We start from the raw sequence: 16,941 nt of genomic DNA, 5'->3' as shown, positions 1-16,941 counted from the left end.
TTGTGTGTACACTACCTTTCAAAAGTTTGAGGGTGGTAAGATTTTTTAATGATTTTGAATTATCTTATGATAATTTTAAAAATGATCTTATGCTCATCAAGGCTGCATTTATTTGACCAATAAAACATAAAACATTCATATTGTGAACATTTTAAATAACTGTTTTCTATTTGAATATATTTTAAAATGTATTTTATTCTGTGATGTTAAAGCTGAATTTTCAGCATCATTACTCCAGTCTTCAGTGTCACATGATCCTTCAGAAATCATTCAAATATGCTGATTTGGTGGCCAAGAAATTGCTTAATAGTTTTTTAAATACATTTATTTGAAATAGAAATCTTTTGTAACATTATTAATGTCTTTACCACCACTTTTGATCAATTTAATGCATTCTTGATGAATAAAACATTTTTCTCAAAAAATGTATCTTATTGACCCCAATCTTTTGAACAGCAGTGTATGTCTCTACATAATATATATGTTCAGCAGTGATGTGCGGATTGCAGTTATATCCACAGATACTGTGGATAATCCACGGATCGTAATAAGTAATAAAAAATAACATTCTGATTAATTGATCTGATTAATTTACTTTAAATAAATACAAAGTTCTGTCATGAAACTCTAGATGGCGCAGTCTAATAGGTCCTTTAACTCAACCTGCTCATAATTACATCGTTATTTATAGGGCACCGCTGATTGGTTCCTGCTGTATCAGTAGCCAGTGAGCTTGCATGCTCAACTTTCAAAATACTTTGGTAGCATTGCCTTAGCAGTGCAGCGCGCTTCAGAAACCCTCCACCTTCCCCAGCTCCACCTGTATAGATGTGCTACGGGTAATTTCTGTATGCTATATTGTACAGCAGCAGCATCTCTTATTTGCTCACAGCAACGTGTTGTGTATGTATTGGCAGTAGCAAGTCCCGATAGCAGATCTATTCCGCCAAGACCAAACATACAACATTGTCATACCCATTACCATCCCAAACACTCCGAGAGCTGTTATGACAGAAATACATTTAAATGCAGCCTATCTTAGTGTAATATTTTTTCATATCATCACGCTTAATGCTGAGAATTAGAATAATTGTAATGTGACGATCAGGTGCGGATATCTAAATCAGAGAAAATCATAGGTTCGGGTGGGTGGCAAGTGGATGATTTCTTTTTAACGGTGGATTCGGGTGACGTTAGAGCTGATCCGCACATCTCTAATGTTCAGTTTGTCACATTTTTATTTTGGTTATGTTAAAAACAAAAGCATCTTTGAAGCATTCATGTGTCCTTCTGTCACATTACATTTTGCAAATGCAGGTTTCTTTAAATATGTATTTTAATGTATAATACATTTTAGTAGATTATTGACATGGTCAAACCTTTCCTCAGGCAATCACATACACAGAATGAGACCCTGTAAGTAATTTAGTTGTTTTGATCTCAGTACTTGGGTTTTCACTTTGCTAAAGAAATTGTATTTTCTTGCATTGTTTCAACACTTTTTGTCAATTTACTCCTTCCTCTCTTCTCTTTTTCCTCAATTGTTTCACCTGCCATCATACCAATTTCAGCACCCTCAGCTCTGCCCTCCGTCCAACTCTGTCCTGCCTCCCTCCTAAAGTGGCTTAACTCACTCTGCTGGTCGCTAGGCAACTACTGTCCAGTTCAGTGTCCCAAAGGGCAAGTGTTTATGTGTAGGCATCCGGGGGTGTCTCCTCCTGAGCGCCTGCACCCTGGGGCCTTCCAGCTGGAGTGGTCAGTGTGCTCCTGGACCTCTCAGTGCTGAACTTAATATTGCAGCATTCTGATTTTGTTCCTCATGTTGTTGATGTAATGGTCAATATCATGGAAAAATGTTTTATTTAATGGCTTTTTGTCCAGAATTTCACCTGCTAGGCCATTTCCAGATTACACTGAGGCTAGTGCCACAGCATTTTAAGGCTATAGATGCCATCTTCTTTTATCTGCTGTCCCTGATCCTATCAGCTTATCTGTGATTCAATCAGGAACCAGGAGTCCTAGCACTCAAGGAACGGTTTGCCATACAGAGCCTTCTCCCCAAAATATAAATCATTGATGGCCTCAGCATTATCTGCACATTATGATTCTGGTATACAAGGTTCAGACTCTGGCTTAGGCTCACGTTTAGCATTAGATTCAAAACAGAAACAGCTTAGACCAGCATGAATTTTAAATCTGGCCCAGCTTGCACTGCAAAAAAAAAAAAAAAACTGAGAAAATATATATTTTGTTTTCTTATTTTTCAGTAAAAACATCTAAACACCTTTAAAACAAGTGCACATACACAGCAGTGAGTATAGAACACACACACACACACACCCGGAGCATTGAGCAGCCATTTTTGCTGCGGCGCCTGGGGAATGATTGGGGGTTAGGTGCCTTGCTCGAGGGCACCTCAGTTGTGGGTAATGAGAATGGAAAAGAGCGCTGTTCATTCACTCCCCCCACCTACATTTCCTGCCGATACTGAGATTCGACCCACAACCTTCGGGTTACAAGTCTGACTCTCTAACCATTAGGCCACAACTGTGCCTTTATAGCAAAGTTAAAGGGACAGTTGACAATTCATAATGACAATTCTGTCATCAGTTACTCACCCTTATGTCGTTTCAATCCCATTAGACTTGAATTAATCTTTGAAACACAAATTAAGATATATTTAATGAAACTTTGAAAATAAGTAAAATGTAACCAAAACTTAGAAGGTCTAAAAAGGTCAAAAGCAACAAAAACAAAAAAATACCTTAATTTGTGTTTAAAGATTAATCAAAATTAGTCATGTGGGTTTAAAATTGGTTAGTTAACCCAAATTAGTCTTGTGGGTTTGAAACAACATGACGGTAGTAAATGATGACAGAATTTTAATTTTTGCATATTTTCCCTTTAAGACTTGTTTTCAGAGAATTTGAATGTGTCTTAATCTAACCTAGAATTAAGTTTTTTTCTCACCCCATTGCCCATATAGTTTTTTTTTTCTTTGCTTTAAATGTAAATCTAAAATTAGTAAGGTCTTTGCTTAATAATAATAATAAGTTGGTACTGAAGTGAGGAAAATAAACATAATTCAACATTATAAAAATCTGAAAAATTATATCTTACACAGGTTTTGCTTCTCTACGGAGCCCCGGACATGACGTGCAGGAAAAAAAATAGTAGGCTAAATCATGCGCACGATTTACTAATTCGTTCCCTCGATTTACTAAAACGTGCGCACGATTTACTATTTTGTAATACTATTGTTACTATTTTTACTATATTGAAATAGTAAATCGTGCGCACGTTTTAGTAAATCGAGCTAACTAATTAGTAAATCGTGCACACGATTTAATTTTTTTTCTTGCATGTCATGTGCAGGGCTCTGTACTTCTCAAGTAAATTTGTTTTGTTTAATTTGTACTGAAACAAACAACAAAAACAAAAAAATACTGATCTAGAAAATTATTTTTGTCAATGTAATTTAAGCTTGTTAATGCTTGTTAGTACTAGATTGGTGCTGTTATAGCTGGTGGACCAGCATGGCTATCTAAAAAAAATAATTGGTCAACCAGCTTCACCAAGAAGATAATGGCTGAAGCTTTAAGGAGTTAGTTCATCCAAAAATGAAATTTGTCATTAATTACTCACCCTTGTGTCGTTCCAAACCCGTAAGACCTTCGTTTATCTTCGGAACACAAATTAAGATATTTTTGATGAAGAGCTTTCTGCCCCTCTATAGAGATCCAACGCAACTACCACTTTCAAGGTAGGAATGGCATCATTAAAGTACTCCATGTGACTCCAGTGGCTTAAACTCAATTTTATGAAGCGACACGAGTGCTTTGTTTGCACAAAAAAAACATAATTTACCACTACTAAATATAGATCTGCATCACAACGCATGCGTGTTGTGTTCAGACTCACGCATCAACTCAACGCACATGCGCGAGTGTTCACGAGAGCATCATAATGCATGCATTTTGTGTTCACGCGAGAGCTGGCATTGTTGCATGAACACACTTTGGATAATATTTTTTAAATTATGTTTTTTTGTTTTGTTTTTGTTTTTTTTGCACAAACAAAGCACTCACGTCACAGTTTAAGCCACTGGAGTCACATGGAGTACTTTCATGATGTCTTTCCTACCTTTCTGGACCTTGGAGTGGTAGTTGCGTTGGATCTCTATGGAGGGACAGAAACCTCTCAGACTTAATCAAAAAGATCTTAATTTGTGTTCTGAAGATGAACGAAGGTCTTAAGGGTTTGGAACGACACAAGGGTGAGTAATAAATGACAGAATTTTCATTTTTGGGTGAACTAACCCTTTAGGATGACAAGCCTAGTAGGGACACCATCATCTAAAACACAACAAGCTGGTTAACCAGGAGGGTTAGACTGAGTGCAAGGGCTTGCTGTCTTTGCTGTGTTCTTCACTGACACATGCACTTCCTGTGAGAGACTTTGGGCATTAGGACCACAGTCACCAAGCTCCACTGAGCCCATCACAGCAGACTGATGGCTCCCAGACGGCCTGCTCCCAGTCTGCTCAGGGCACACACTCACAGAGCTAATGGAGAGCTGCCAGATGAATAACTGAAACACTAGTGGCAGCGAAGGTGGAATCTGTACTTTTACAGTAACTCCTACATTTTGTCCTCTGTGCTCCGTTCAAACTCCAGTTGATCTGCTATGAACATGTACTCCAAAGAGAGCAGAGAATACAGAATATCTTTTGGTTTTTTTTTTGGTTTTTTGCAGAACTACATGTTGACACCTGGGCAAACACATAACCGCACGCTCCGCGGTCATACTCTTGTGAGCTGAGTAGTTCTGCCCCTGGTAGCTAAGTTATTTAAAGCTGGCTCTTGACTTCATCTGAGTCATTATGGGCTGCTGAATTAAACATCACAGGCCTCAGCCTCTGGCTCCTGCAGAAGCGCGCTGCCGTGCTTTGCACCGGCTCCGTCCTCTTCCTCAAAAAGTTACATTCGCTAACACCACTCCACGCGCTTTTCTCTCTCATGTCTGTGGAGAGGGGCCGAGCCGAGACCTAACGAGAGAGAATGGCACATCACAGTCCTTGAGAAGTGGAGGATGATGTGTACCAGCCGAGGTCGTTTCACACGCTCGAGCATGAAGTGAAGAGTTGTCAAATATCCATGCTGCGTTCCTCACCCTTTTCCTACTGTGCATCCCATGGGACTGGGATTTACATGCACCTCCTGTGGGGCGTGCAGCTTTCTGCATGAAATGTGTATGTTTGTTTGTGTGTTTGTATGTGGGCGTTAGATAAGCGGGCCATTGCACAGCAGTAGTCTGAGACTGCATAGGCAGAGTTTGATGGGTGCCGGGGTGAGTGCCTAATCAATGTCTGAATGTGTGAATATAGCAAAATTCATGAGTTTTAGTATTGATGTTGCTGTATGTTAAGTTACTACTTAACATATTTCTGTCACATCAAACAATTTTGCCTTTAATAACAAATATTTTGTTTATTAATTTTATTATTTTCCTAAATCCTAAAAGTGGAATATCCATCAAAAATATGAATTATTAGTAAAATAATTATAATTTTAATATCTATTTTCTAAGAAAAAACTCATTTCCATCACTGGAAGGTTAGTTATGAAGGAGACACAGTGTCAGTCAAGAGCTTAAGATGAAATTTGAGACGTGATTTGTGACGAGAACAAAAAAAAACAAAACAAAACAAAGGTAAATATCATTTCTGAGCAGAATTTTTTTTATTGTGCATATTTCCATTCAAGCTATAAATATGTATTAAATGCTATTTAAAATTAGCCTTAGCAAGACAAAGGAGGGAACTATTTTATTTAAGAAAATTAAAAGATTAGCTAATATCATTTCCACAAACGAATGTGATCAAACACAGTATAAAATTACGAGATGTGGTGGAAATGACACTGGTAGAAATGTCATAACTCTCCTGTGATGAATGTACTGTACAGTATATTCACTGCTGAACATTGCTTATGGACAAATAAACTAGTGAGAGTGTGAAACGTGTTTAAGAGACTTTATTGTCCACTTTAAGCCTACTGGGCCAAATATGAGTATGAGAGTGTGTATGTTTTTGTGAGAGATAGTGTTTCACATAGAGACTTTTGCTGTTGCGAGTGACACAGTGTTTTCCGCAAATATGCAAGACAACACAGCTCAGTTTACAGGTTACCTTTCTCAATTCACTAGCTAATTGCAGGTGTGGCAAAAAGTAAATTTTGAACCTCCCATATGTTGTTTTCTGTTACTGGCTCCACAAGCCATGCTAAACAGGTTGCACTGGCAGGAAGTGACATCATAGCTTTCATAACTGGGTGCAAAGTGACTGACTTTTACCAACTTGCACTTTAAAATGTTCTGCATATACAGGCTCATAAACATTAAAGAGTTCAAGCAAGGGTCTTCCTCTGTACTAGACACAAGCTGTAGGGTATTTGCTGCACACCATCGGCTTTGACGTGGCGTATACACCCACACACACAAGCGCTTGTGTACAAACACGCACACACAAGCGCACCAGTCAGTAATGGGAAATAAAACTATGAAGAAAGGGGGATGTTTTGTTCCCGGCGCAGCACTGAGTCAATTGACCTTGAAATGAACAGCAGCACTGGGGGACAGCGAGGTATGGATACATTTAAGAGCTGGGTGTGGGTGCCAGGGGCCAGCCTACTGCCTAATGACGGACACACTGCTTCATCCATCACCATGCCACAGCCAGGGCACCCGCCAGGGCAAGGCTTTAATCACCTCTCTCGCTCATAAACACACACACTGTTTCACTCATGACGGTGGACTCTTGTTTTTGTATGGCACATGCACTCTTAAAGGGACAGTTCACCTAAAAATTTCAATTCTGTCGTTATTTACTCACCTTCATGTCATTCCAAAACTGTATTTATTTATTTATTCTGTGGAACACAAAAGAAAATAGTTTGGAAAATGGCTCAGTGTTTTTTTTAAGGGTTCGTTCACACAAAAATGAAATTTCTGTCATTAATTACTCACCCTCATGTCGTTCCAAACCCTTACGACCTTCGTTCATCTTCGGAACACAAATTAAGATATTTTTTAAGAAATCCAAGAGTTTTTTTGTAACCCTAATAGAAAGCAATGTAAAAGGTCCAGGAAAGACATCGTTAAAATAGTCAACGTGACCACAGTGGTTCAACCTTAATGTTATGAAGCGACGAGAATACTTTTTGTGCACAAAAACAAAACCCTGTCAGACATGTACGCAGTTGACGTAGTAAATGCAGTTCAGTGCTTCGATGTTAAGTCCGAATGCCGACCCAGAAATTTCATTTTTGGGTGAACTAATCCTTTAATCATTCAGTGAAAGTCAATGGGGTTCAGTGTATTGACTTTCTTTATATGGACCATTTTTGTTCTGCAAAAGTGTCATACAGGTTTAAAATTGCATGAGGGTGAGGAAATTATGAAAGAATTGTCATTTTTGGGTTAAATATCCCTTTAACATTCTGTCATTATTTGCTCACACTCTTGTTGTTTCAGACCTGTATTACACAGTAATATTATTGTTAACGAAAACAAAACTAAAACCATAAAAAATGCATTTCTTGAAAAAAAAAAAAAAAAAAAACATTAACTGAAATAAAATAAAATATTTAAGCTTATTTTATATCAGACAGTTGCCAAGGCAACATTTCTCATTTTGTTTAGTTTAAGTTGAAATTCTGAAATAACTAAAACTAAATCAACTAAACATTAAAACTTAATTAAAACTATTTATACTTTTTTTTTTTTTTTTTTTTAAATGGACAAAAACGCACAACAAAATTACTAAAACTTTAATTATAAAATTAAAACAACAACAACAACAAAATTAGACTTTAGACTAAATAAAGACTAAATAAAGGATTCAAAAAAGGAACCATTTTGGGTGCCAAAAAGAACCCTTCAGTGATTAGGAAGGCCAGCAGAGTTATGGGGTGCTCTCTGCCCTCTGTTGATGAAATTGGGAAAGAAAGGATGGTAGGGAAGCTGTGTTACATCATGAAGAATAAATCTCACCTTTACCGTGACACAGTGCAGGCTATGTGTAGCTCAGTTAGAAACAGACTTATTTACCCATGTTGCTCAAAAGAGCAAAATAGGTATTTTCTTCCATCTGCTGTGAGACTGTTTAATCAGATCATGTGATCATGATTTTTGTACCTTGTGTCTGAGATGTTGTGTTTGTTGGGTGTAGTTTTTATTCAATGTATTTTCTGTATATATCTCATTTATAGTATGTTGTTTCTTCTGTGACACGTGAATTTCCCACTCTGGGATAAATAAAGTTTATCAATCAATCAAAATCAATCAGAAAGAACCATTTGTTTAGAGTGCAGAATTTTTTAATAATCTAAAGAACCTTTTTCCACTATAAATAACCTTTTGTGCATCGGAAAGTTTCCATGAATCTTGATTGTTCTTCATGGAATCATCAATGTCAATAAGGAACCTTTATTTTTTAGGAGTATACTAAAATAACACTGGTATGACTTTCTTTCTTCTACTTACAGCAGCACCTAAAATGCATTTAGACACCTGGATTGGTTATTATACTGTATGTGCCCACACTGTATCACACACTGACATTAGCATACTGTGCTTTCACACACTCTAAATGCTAAACTTCACCCACATCCTCACACTCTCAACCATTTCCATTTTACCCTAATGAAATCAACTACAACCTGTTTGACGCTCCATTCTCTTGAAGGTCGCTGTCTCTTTTTCCGTAGAGACACTTCTTGATGCTCCACTATGACACTGACCTCTACATTATGTCTGGAGTACATCTTCTTCCTCCAGAACTGAGCCCAGCAGTACTCTGAGAGCACAGTCCTTCTATCAAGTTAAAAATAGTGAGACAGATGGAGACAAAAAAGTTAAATATTTGTTGCGGCATATCAGAAGCGCTGTGATTTATGTAACATGGGTTAGTGAAATGGGTCTGCTTGTACACCCAGTGGGTATGTTCCTCACCACGCTCACAAGAAATGAGTCAGAGGATCTGTCTCTCCAATGCTTTTTTCCCACAATCCTCTAGGGGTTTCCTGTCAGCCAAGTGCAGCGCTTGGCCGTGTCTTTTTGTGCCGCAGCTTTGAACTCCTCGCTGACGTTTTTCCTCTCAGAGCTACATATGCACTGGTTCTTTTTCTCTTGGACTCGTTACTGTGCTTTTTAGCTTAATTAAGATATTTAACCTTGATGAGGTTCTTATTGTTCTTGTGCCAAGACTTTCTCTTTTAGCTTTTACGTTTTTAGCATTTGTGATGTTTATGTTGTGCCATACTTTCTTAAACGCTCTCCCTGTTTGTTGTTGTTCAAACAGCTAGTCCTGGCACCAAATTCACACCAGTGATTGAGATTAAGAGGGTGTTATGCCAGGCAGGAAATTGGTATGCAGCTCTCAAATCAAATATGGGACCTCAATAAAATCAAGCATCATTGCTTCTCTAGTGTCTCAAAACCAAATGTCATGACGTACTGTATATATTCCAGGACACTAAAACCTTTTTACACTGTCGTTTTTAAAAGATTAATATGCATGGGTTATAATTTAAAGAAGTGTTTCTATAGAAAATTAAATCAGACCTCCAAAATTTAAATTTGATTTAATTGTAACTTGATTATTTATAAAATGGCAAGAAATTAACAAGATAAAAATAATGATCTTTTGAATTTTTGGATGGATGGATGGATTCTATGAGTATATTACAACCCGAATTCCGGAAAAGTTGGGACGTTTTTGAAATTTGAATACAATGAAAACTAAAAGACTTTCAAATCACATGAGCCAATATTTTACTCACAATAGAACATAGATAACATAAATGTTTAAAGGGAGAAATTTTACAATTTTATGCACAAAATGAGCTTATTTCAAATTTGATGGCTGCTACAGGTCTCAAAATAGTTGGGACAGGGGCATGTTTACCATGGTGTAGCATCTCCTCTTCTTTTCAAAACAGTTTGAAGATGTCTGGGCATTGAGGTTATGAGTTTCTGGAGTTTTGGTGTTGGAATTTGGTCCCATTCTTGCCTGATATAGGTTTCCAGCTGCTGAAGAGTTTGTGGTCGTCTTTCGTTCAATGATGCACCAGATATTCTCTATAGGTGAAGATCTGGACTGCAGGCAGGCCAATTCAGCACCCGGACTCTTCTACTATGAAGCCATGTTGTTGTAATAGCTGCAGTATGTGGTTTTGCATTGTCCTGCTGAAATACACAAGGCCTTTCCTGAAATAAATGTCGTCTGGAGGGGAGCATATGTTGCTCTAAAACCTTTATATACCTTTCAGCATTCATAGTGCTTTCAAAATCATGCAAGCTGCCCATACCGTATGCACCTATGCACCCCCATACCATCAGAGATGCTGGCTTTTGAACTGAACGCTGATAACATGCTGGAAGGTCTCCCTCCTCTTTAGCCCGGAGGACACGGCGTCCGTGATTTTCAACAAGAATGTCAAATTTGGACTTGTCTGACCTTTGAAACAGTACATTTTAAATGAGCCTTGGCCCACAGGACACGACAGCGCTTCTGGACCATGTTTACATATGGCTTCCTTTTTGCATGATAGAGCTTTAGTTGGCATCTGCAGATGGCACGGCGGATTGTGTTTACCGACAGTGGTTTCTGGAAGTATTCTTGGGCCCATTTAGTAATGTCATTGACACAATCATGCCGATGAGTGATGCAGTGTCGTCTGAGGGCCCGAAGACCACGGGCATCCAATAAAGGTCTTCGGCCTTGTCCCTTACGCACATAGATTTCTCCAGTTTCTCTGAATCTTTTGATGATGTTATCCACTGTAGATGGTGAGATTCGCAAAGGCTTTGCAATTTGACGTTGAGGAACATTATTTTTAAAGTATTCCACAATCTTTTTACGCACTCTTTCGCAGCTCTGCCCATCTTTACTTCTGAGAGGCTCTGCCTCTCTAAGACATCCCTTTTATAGCTAATCATGTTACAGACCTGATATCAATTAACTTAATTAGTTGCTAGATGTTCTCCAAGCTGAATCTTTTCAAAAGATTCAGAAGATTTTTTGAGACATGTAGCAGGCATCAAATTTGAAATGAGCTCATTTAGTGGATAAAAGTGTCAAATTTCTCCGTTTAAACATTTATGTTATGTTATCTATGTTCTATTGTGAATAAAATATTGGCTCATGTAATTTGAAAGTCTTTTAGTTTTCATTTTATTCAAATTTCAAAAATGTCCCAACTTTTCCAGAATTCGGGTTGTATAATGCAGATTTTGTATATTAATTGAGCAAGATGTCATTTTAAAACATTACAGAGTTTGTTGCTAATTACTTGCTTGTGTTTGTGCTGTTGTTTACCCACACTTTTGCAGGATGATGTCATGTCACAAATTGTGAATGTAATATTTTATCCAATATATTTAGGCATATTTAATGGGGACATGAAAATGTACTTCATAACGAGTGACTCATTCACATGACCAGAAGCAGCAATCAACTGCAACAAAACAAATAACATAATGTTCTCATGTGTCCCGATCTGAACCAGCGCCAGCTTAATATGAAGCCCAAACGACCTGCTTCCAGACAAGTCCAACTCTATGACAATCTTATACGCACAGGCACTTATCTGCCAGAACACGCCGTCCCACCCCCACGCTGTAATAAATCATCCGTAATATGCAGATACCTATTTGAAACCCTGTCCTTCTTCCCAGCCCTTCAGGTTGGAGTTGTTGCTGGTTGGAGGCAGGCCCGAGCAGCAGTAATGACCCTGAAGCTATTACTAGTGGATATTTATAGCACTCGAGGCCAGCTATGGGGCAGCACTCATGACCACATTGGCTTCATGCATGTGGGCGTCCAGCTACTAGTTGCCAGGTTACCACGGTGCTTCCAGGTACCTGTGTGTTCCCCAGACACACACACACACACACACACACAAAAACAAAGAAACACCTTTAGAATTGAGATCTGCTCTCTTTCTGCAGGCGTAAAGCAAAAAACAAACAAGCTTTAATTGTTTTTCTTGCTTACCAATGAAAAGACTAGAGTAAGAAAACAGTTTCTGTGAATTCAAGCACAGAATGCTTCCTAATGAAGTTTTTTTTTTTACTTTCATTTAGCATTTAATGCTTTTAAACAGTGAAGTCAAGGGATAAATACAGGTTCTATGGACCGGCAGTACAAGATCCACACGCCTCTGCACTCCAGGGATGAGCCTAGCGTAAAGGTGCTGAGCTGAAATGAATGCCTTTAATAATGAAAAATGCCGTTTGCGCAATACCACAAGCCCTGCACACGCTGCAACTCTATCCAAACTTCGGCCCCCTTTTCCCACATCAACAAACCTGGAAGCAAGCCCTGGTCCTCCATGGGGGTGTACCATAAACATGGCCTAAAGATTACACTGCACAATTAATCAATACCTTCATGAGATCCCATTTTCTCCACCAAATAGTATCTAGGCCGAAAGTTTCCTCCTAAGTCTTCTTTAGCTTGTTGGATGAAAACTTTCGTTATTAAAAGAGAGCAGCCAGCAGGAAATTAAATTAAATTAAGTTTGCATCCTGATAGATTTATAAGACACTCCACATTTTCATTGTGTTGTTGTGCCATCGAAAAGAGAGAGAGGGTCTAGAGGGGGTGCGAGCGTGATTGTGTGGGTGCGTAAAAGCTCTCTGAAGAGACAGAGCGAGAAAGGAGTGAGCCGTAGATGTCATACGCTTCTGGCTCACTCTTGAATTTACGACTGAAGCACAGCTTCACAGATTACTTGTATTTGGATGGGTTGTAAGTCTGCCAAACGTGCATTGTAAAACAGGGACAAATGTATCGGCGTAGGAGGGACCGAAAAAGAGGAATGTGTATGTGTATGTGCGGTAGTCATGGATGTACTGGCTTCTGTTGGTATGTATGTGGGTTTTTTTTTTTTTTGAAAGGTTGAGTATGTCAGGTTTTTTTTCCACATTCACTATTTGTCTTTTTTACTCTGTATGCTTATATGAATATCATGAAATGTCGGGGTCATGATTAAGTATTCACATAAACAGTCGGTTTTGTCTTAAAGGGTTAGTTCACCCAAAAATAAAAATTCTCTGATTAATTACTCACCCTCATGTCGTTCCAAAACCTTACGTTCTGACGTAGAACCCAGAAGCACTGCACTGTGTCTACAACGTAAACAGCGTTGGAGACTGACATGCGAGAGAAGAAATTGTTGAATATAGTTGTTATTTTTTTGTTTGTTTTTTGTGCACATAAAGTATTCTTATCGCTTTATGATATTAAGATTGAACCACTGTAGTCACATGGACTATTTTAACGATGTCTTTAATACCTTTCTGGGCCTTGAAAGTGGTAAGAACGTTGCAGTCTGTCGGAGGCCAGAAAGCTCATGGATTTCATCAAAAATATCTTAATTTGTGAAGATTAACAAAGGTATTATTTGTTTGGAACAACATGAGAGGAAGTAATTAAAGACAGAATTTTCATTTTTGGGTGAACTGACCCTTTAACCCCAAACTCAAAAGGAAAAAATAAATAAATTATGGTTCACGTAAGAAAATCAAGCTAATTTTGAGAAGCTACTCACTGCAGAGCCATGGATGGAGCGTGAAGTCCAACTCCCCCTCTCTAGATTATATAAATTAAATAATTAAATATATACAATTAAATATATAGTAAATGGTTTTATACTACAACATATAATATATAATTTGCATTATTGTAGGCTGCTTACAATTGGATATGAAGGTTGTTTCATTATCATGAAATAACACCCAAAAAAATGCCATTATTTTCTTTAAGCGAAATAAAATTTTCTTTATATTTTATATCTTATTTTTTCTTTTGATTTTGGTATAAAATATAACCTGGACATTTTGACATTTTAATCCATTTGATACCCACAATTGCATGAGATTGTGTTTATGTTTGTCTAATGTCATGAGTCTGGGTTTTACTTACCCCTATCATGCTGGTTAAGGGTTGAGGGCATGTCCCGGTGATTTACCACAGCTGCTTGTACCATATGGGGATGTTGCGCTGGTGTCTGCTCCCACAAGCTCATGGCTACAGCGGCAGGAACCACGCCTGAGCATCCTTAGTTCGCCCTTCCCAACCAAGCGCCGATCCAGCACACTCCCTTCATCCTCTTGAAAGAGAATAGTACACCAGAACTTACTCTTAAAATCCTCTCATGAAGACAGATTTCCTATGGATTTAAATTTTAAATCAAATCTTTTCCTTTTAATCCATCAAAGGTGCTGTTCAAACACCTTGACACATTCCCTTTGAATATCAAGTGTGCTGGTTGAAGAGTTCAATCAAAAGTTCTCACTGTGAATTACAGGGCTGTTTGATTTTGAGCACTCTGAATTTAGCTTTTGATTTGTTCTGCTGCCCTTTTTCGTCCTGCAGATTTTGTCCCCACTCTCTGTGGTCACTGTTCAAGGCTTGTTAGTCCCACGCAGAGATTGTCGATGTTCTGTCTAATTGTGATTTGCTGTCCATTCAGTTGTAGTCAGAGAACTGTTTGAGAGAGGAAATGTCAGTCTGAACCTTGCCAACAGCACTGTAATAGAGGGGTTCAGAGATGTCTAGTATGATATGAGCTGTGTTTGAAACTAAAGCAGCTTCCATCAGTGACTAAACAGACAGCATTTTAATATAAAGGTGCCTTCCGAATCTGGTTTCAGACCAGGCTTCCAAGGGACCAAGCTTTATTGGTTTATCTGTTCATTACCTATCCCTCTGAAAATGTTTGGCCTGGGTTTCATTCCAAAATCAAAAGAAAAACTGAGAAATTATATTTTATATATATGTTTATTTTAAATTTTTTGTCATTATATTATATTATATTATATTATATTATATTATATATTGGACTATTATTTATTTTATTTTTATTTATTTATTGTAAATACAATATTAATATGTATGATGTGCATAGTGGCTACAATTTTATGCATACATTTTATGCATTTATTTATTAATAAATGTATTAATATATTTTATTATTTATTATTCTAAATAATTTAGCATAATAAATAGTTTAAATAACTTTCAGCTGCTCTATCCGACTTTCTGGAATGTGGGATATCATAGGCAGTGTATCTCTTCTGAACAGGTTAATGCATCTTAGTAGTTAAGACAGGATGTTGTGCAAACATTGTGGCAGAAATTATGGCTTTTGCCCTTCCTACTTCTTTATACTGCCTGCTAAGGCAACATTTGTCAGCTTTCGGACACGGCCATGATCAGGTGTGGTTACCATGGTGCTCTCTGTAAAAGTGCCAGCGGCTGTATGAATGTCTTTCTCTGTGTGTATTACCCCATTGAGCATGCAGTATGCATAGATTTTGCACATGTACGTCGAAGTGTAATGCTGCAGGCGGGAGGCAGCACAGAGCCGCAGCCCCCAATTCACTCAGCACGTAATGCTCATAAAACTAATAAAAATGCTAATGAAAGGGACAGTTTTCTTCACTGTTTCAGTGTACGGATTCAGTTTGTGTATGTGTTATGTTTCTGCGTTTCACGTGACATTCAAATGTTGGTGTTCTAGAATGAGTGGGATTTTGTGAGAGCGTGTGTGTAATCTCTGTGGTGACAGGGGACCGCTTGTTCTGTGACTGTTTACAGCTCTTTGTAATCAACACTATTTATGATTACAAACAGAATTGATGTTGCTCGCACTGGCTAGATATGCTTTAAACAACCCCTATTCATAAGCTGCCAAAATGTATCCAGCGAACACTTGCTGACCTGAAATTGACAGAATTTGTTTGTATATAAAATAAGCCCCCACTTTGAGTTGACAACCACAATGGTACAGAAAGCAGGTGCTTTGTAAGCCTCACACAACTCCTCCTGTGTTCACATTATGATCCCTGTTTGAGATGTTCTGTTCCCGGTTTTATCCTCTCTCTGAATAACTTTGGCACTACATACCATCAGTAAACAGTTGCGCCACTTTTGCGCACAAACAGTTTTATTCACTAACCACTCTTGGCTTAAGCAGGCGCCGCTGTGTGTATTTAAATTAAATCATTGTCATTCTTTTCAGTACAAACACGCCTCCTTTCTATGTAAATTAGGCTTATTATAGATTACACCTTATTCACAAGACTCAGCGCTATTTGCCTTTGCAATTAATGTTGCGGTAGTAGTATTGCCTGTGGAAAGCAGACTCTAAGCTGTTTTATTCAGAAGAGATGTTTTCTTGCAATCATGACAACAGTAATTCCTCAAATGATGGAGAAGAACGGGCAGCAAATGACATCTTTCACGTTATACTCATTTCCATCACTCCATAAATGTGGTCAAGTGTGCTGGCTAGCTGGCAAATATGCTAGCTAGTGCTGAACACACATTAACTAACATGACCCTCAAAAGGATTTTTGGCCTTAGATTTTTGCTATTTTTTTATATGTACTAAAAATATTATTTATAATTTTAATTAAAGGGTTAATTCACCCACAAATGAAATTCTGTCATTAATTACTCACCCTTGTGTCGTTCCAAACCCATAAGACTTTCATTCATATTCTGAACCAAAATGGTCTCTTTAAAGGGGTGCTTGATTATGATTTCACTTTAGTTAGTGTGTAATGTTGCTGTTTGAGCATAAACAACATCTGCAAAGTTATGATGCTCAAAGTTCAATGCAAAGGGAGATATTTTCTTTTACAGAAATTGCTTTTTAAGGACTACAACAAACGGCTGGTAGGGACTACAAACAAGCTTCTTCCTGGGTTGGTGACATCACAAACCCCAAAATTTACACAAAACCTGCCCCCGGGAACACACAACAAAGGGGGTGAGGCCATGTTGGGAAGAGTTGTAGTAGAGTGATGTTACCATGCGTCATTTCACGCCGGACTGCGACAAAACAACACTTGCGACAACCTGGAAAT

At 38.0% G+C, this 16,941-nt stretch overlaps 1 protein-coding gene across 17 annotated transcripts in view; it reads left to right on the top strand.

Annotated features, from left to right (window-relative positions):
* The window catches only part of camta1a (calmodulin binding transcription activator 1a), a 394,274-nt gene that overhangs the window by 329,108 nt on the left and 48,225 nt on the right, over positions 1–16,941 (top strand). The window lies entirely within an intron of this gene.

Source organism: Ctenopharyngodon idella, chromosome 22 (assembly GCF_019924925.1).
Source record: "Ctenopharyngodon idella isolate HZGC_01 chromosome 22, HZGC01, whole genome shotgun sequence".
NCBI lineage: Eukaryota > Metazoa > Chordata > Actinopteri > Cypriniformes > Xenocyprididae > Ctenopharyngodon > Ctenopharyngodon idella.
Note: the sequence above shows the minus strand (reverse complement) of the source record. Positions and strands in the feature narration are given on the sequence as shown.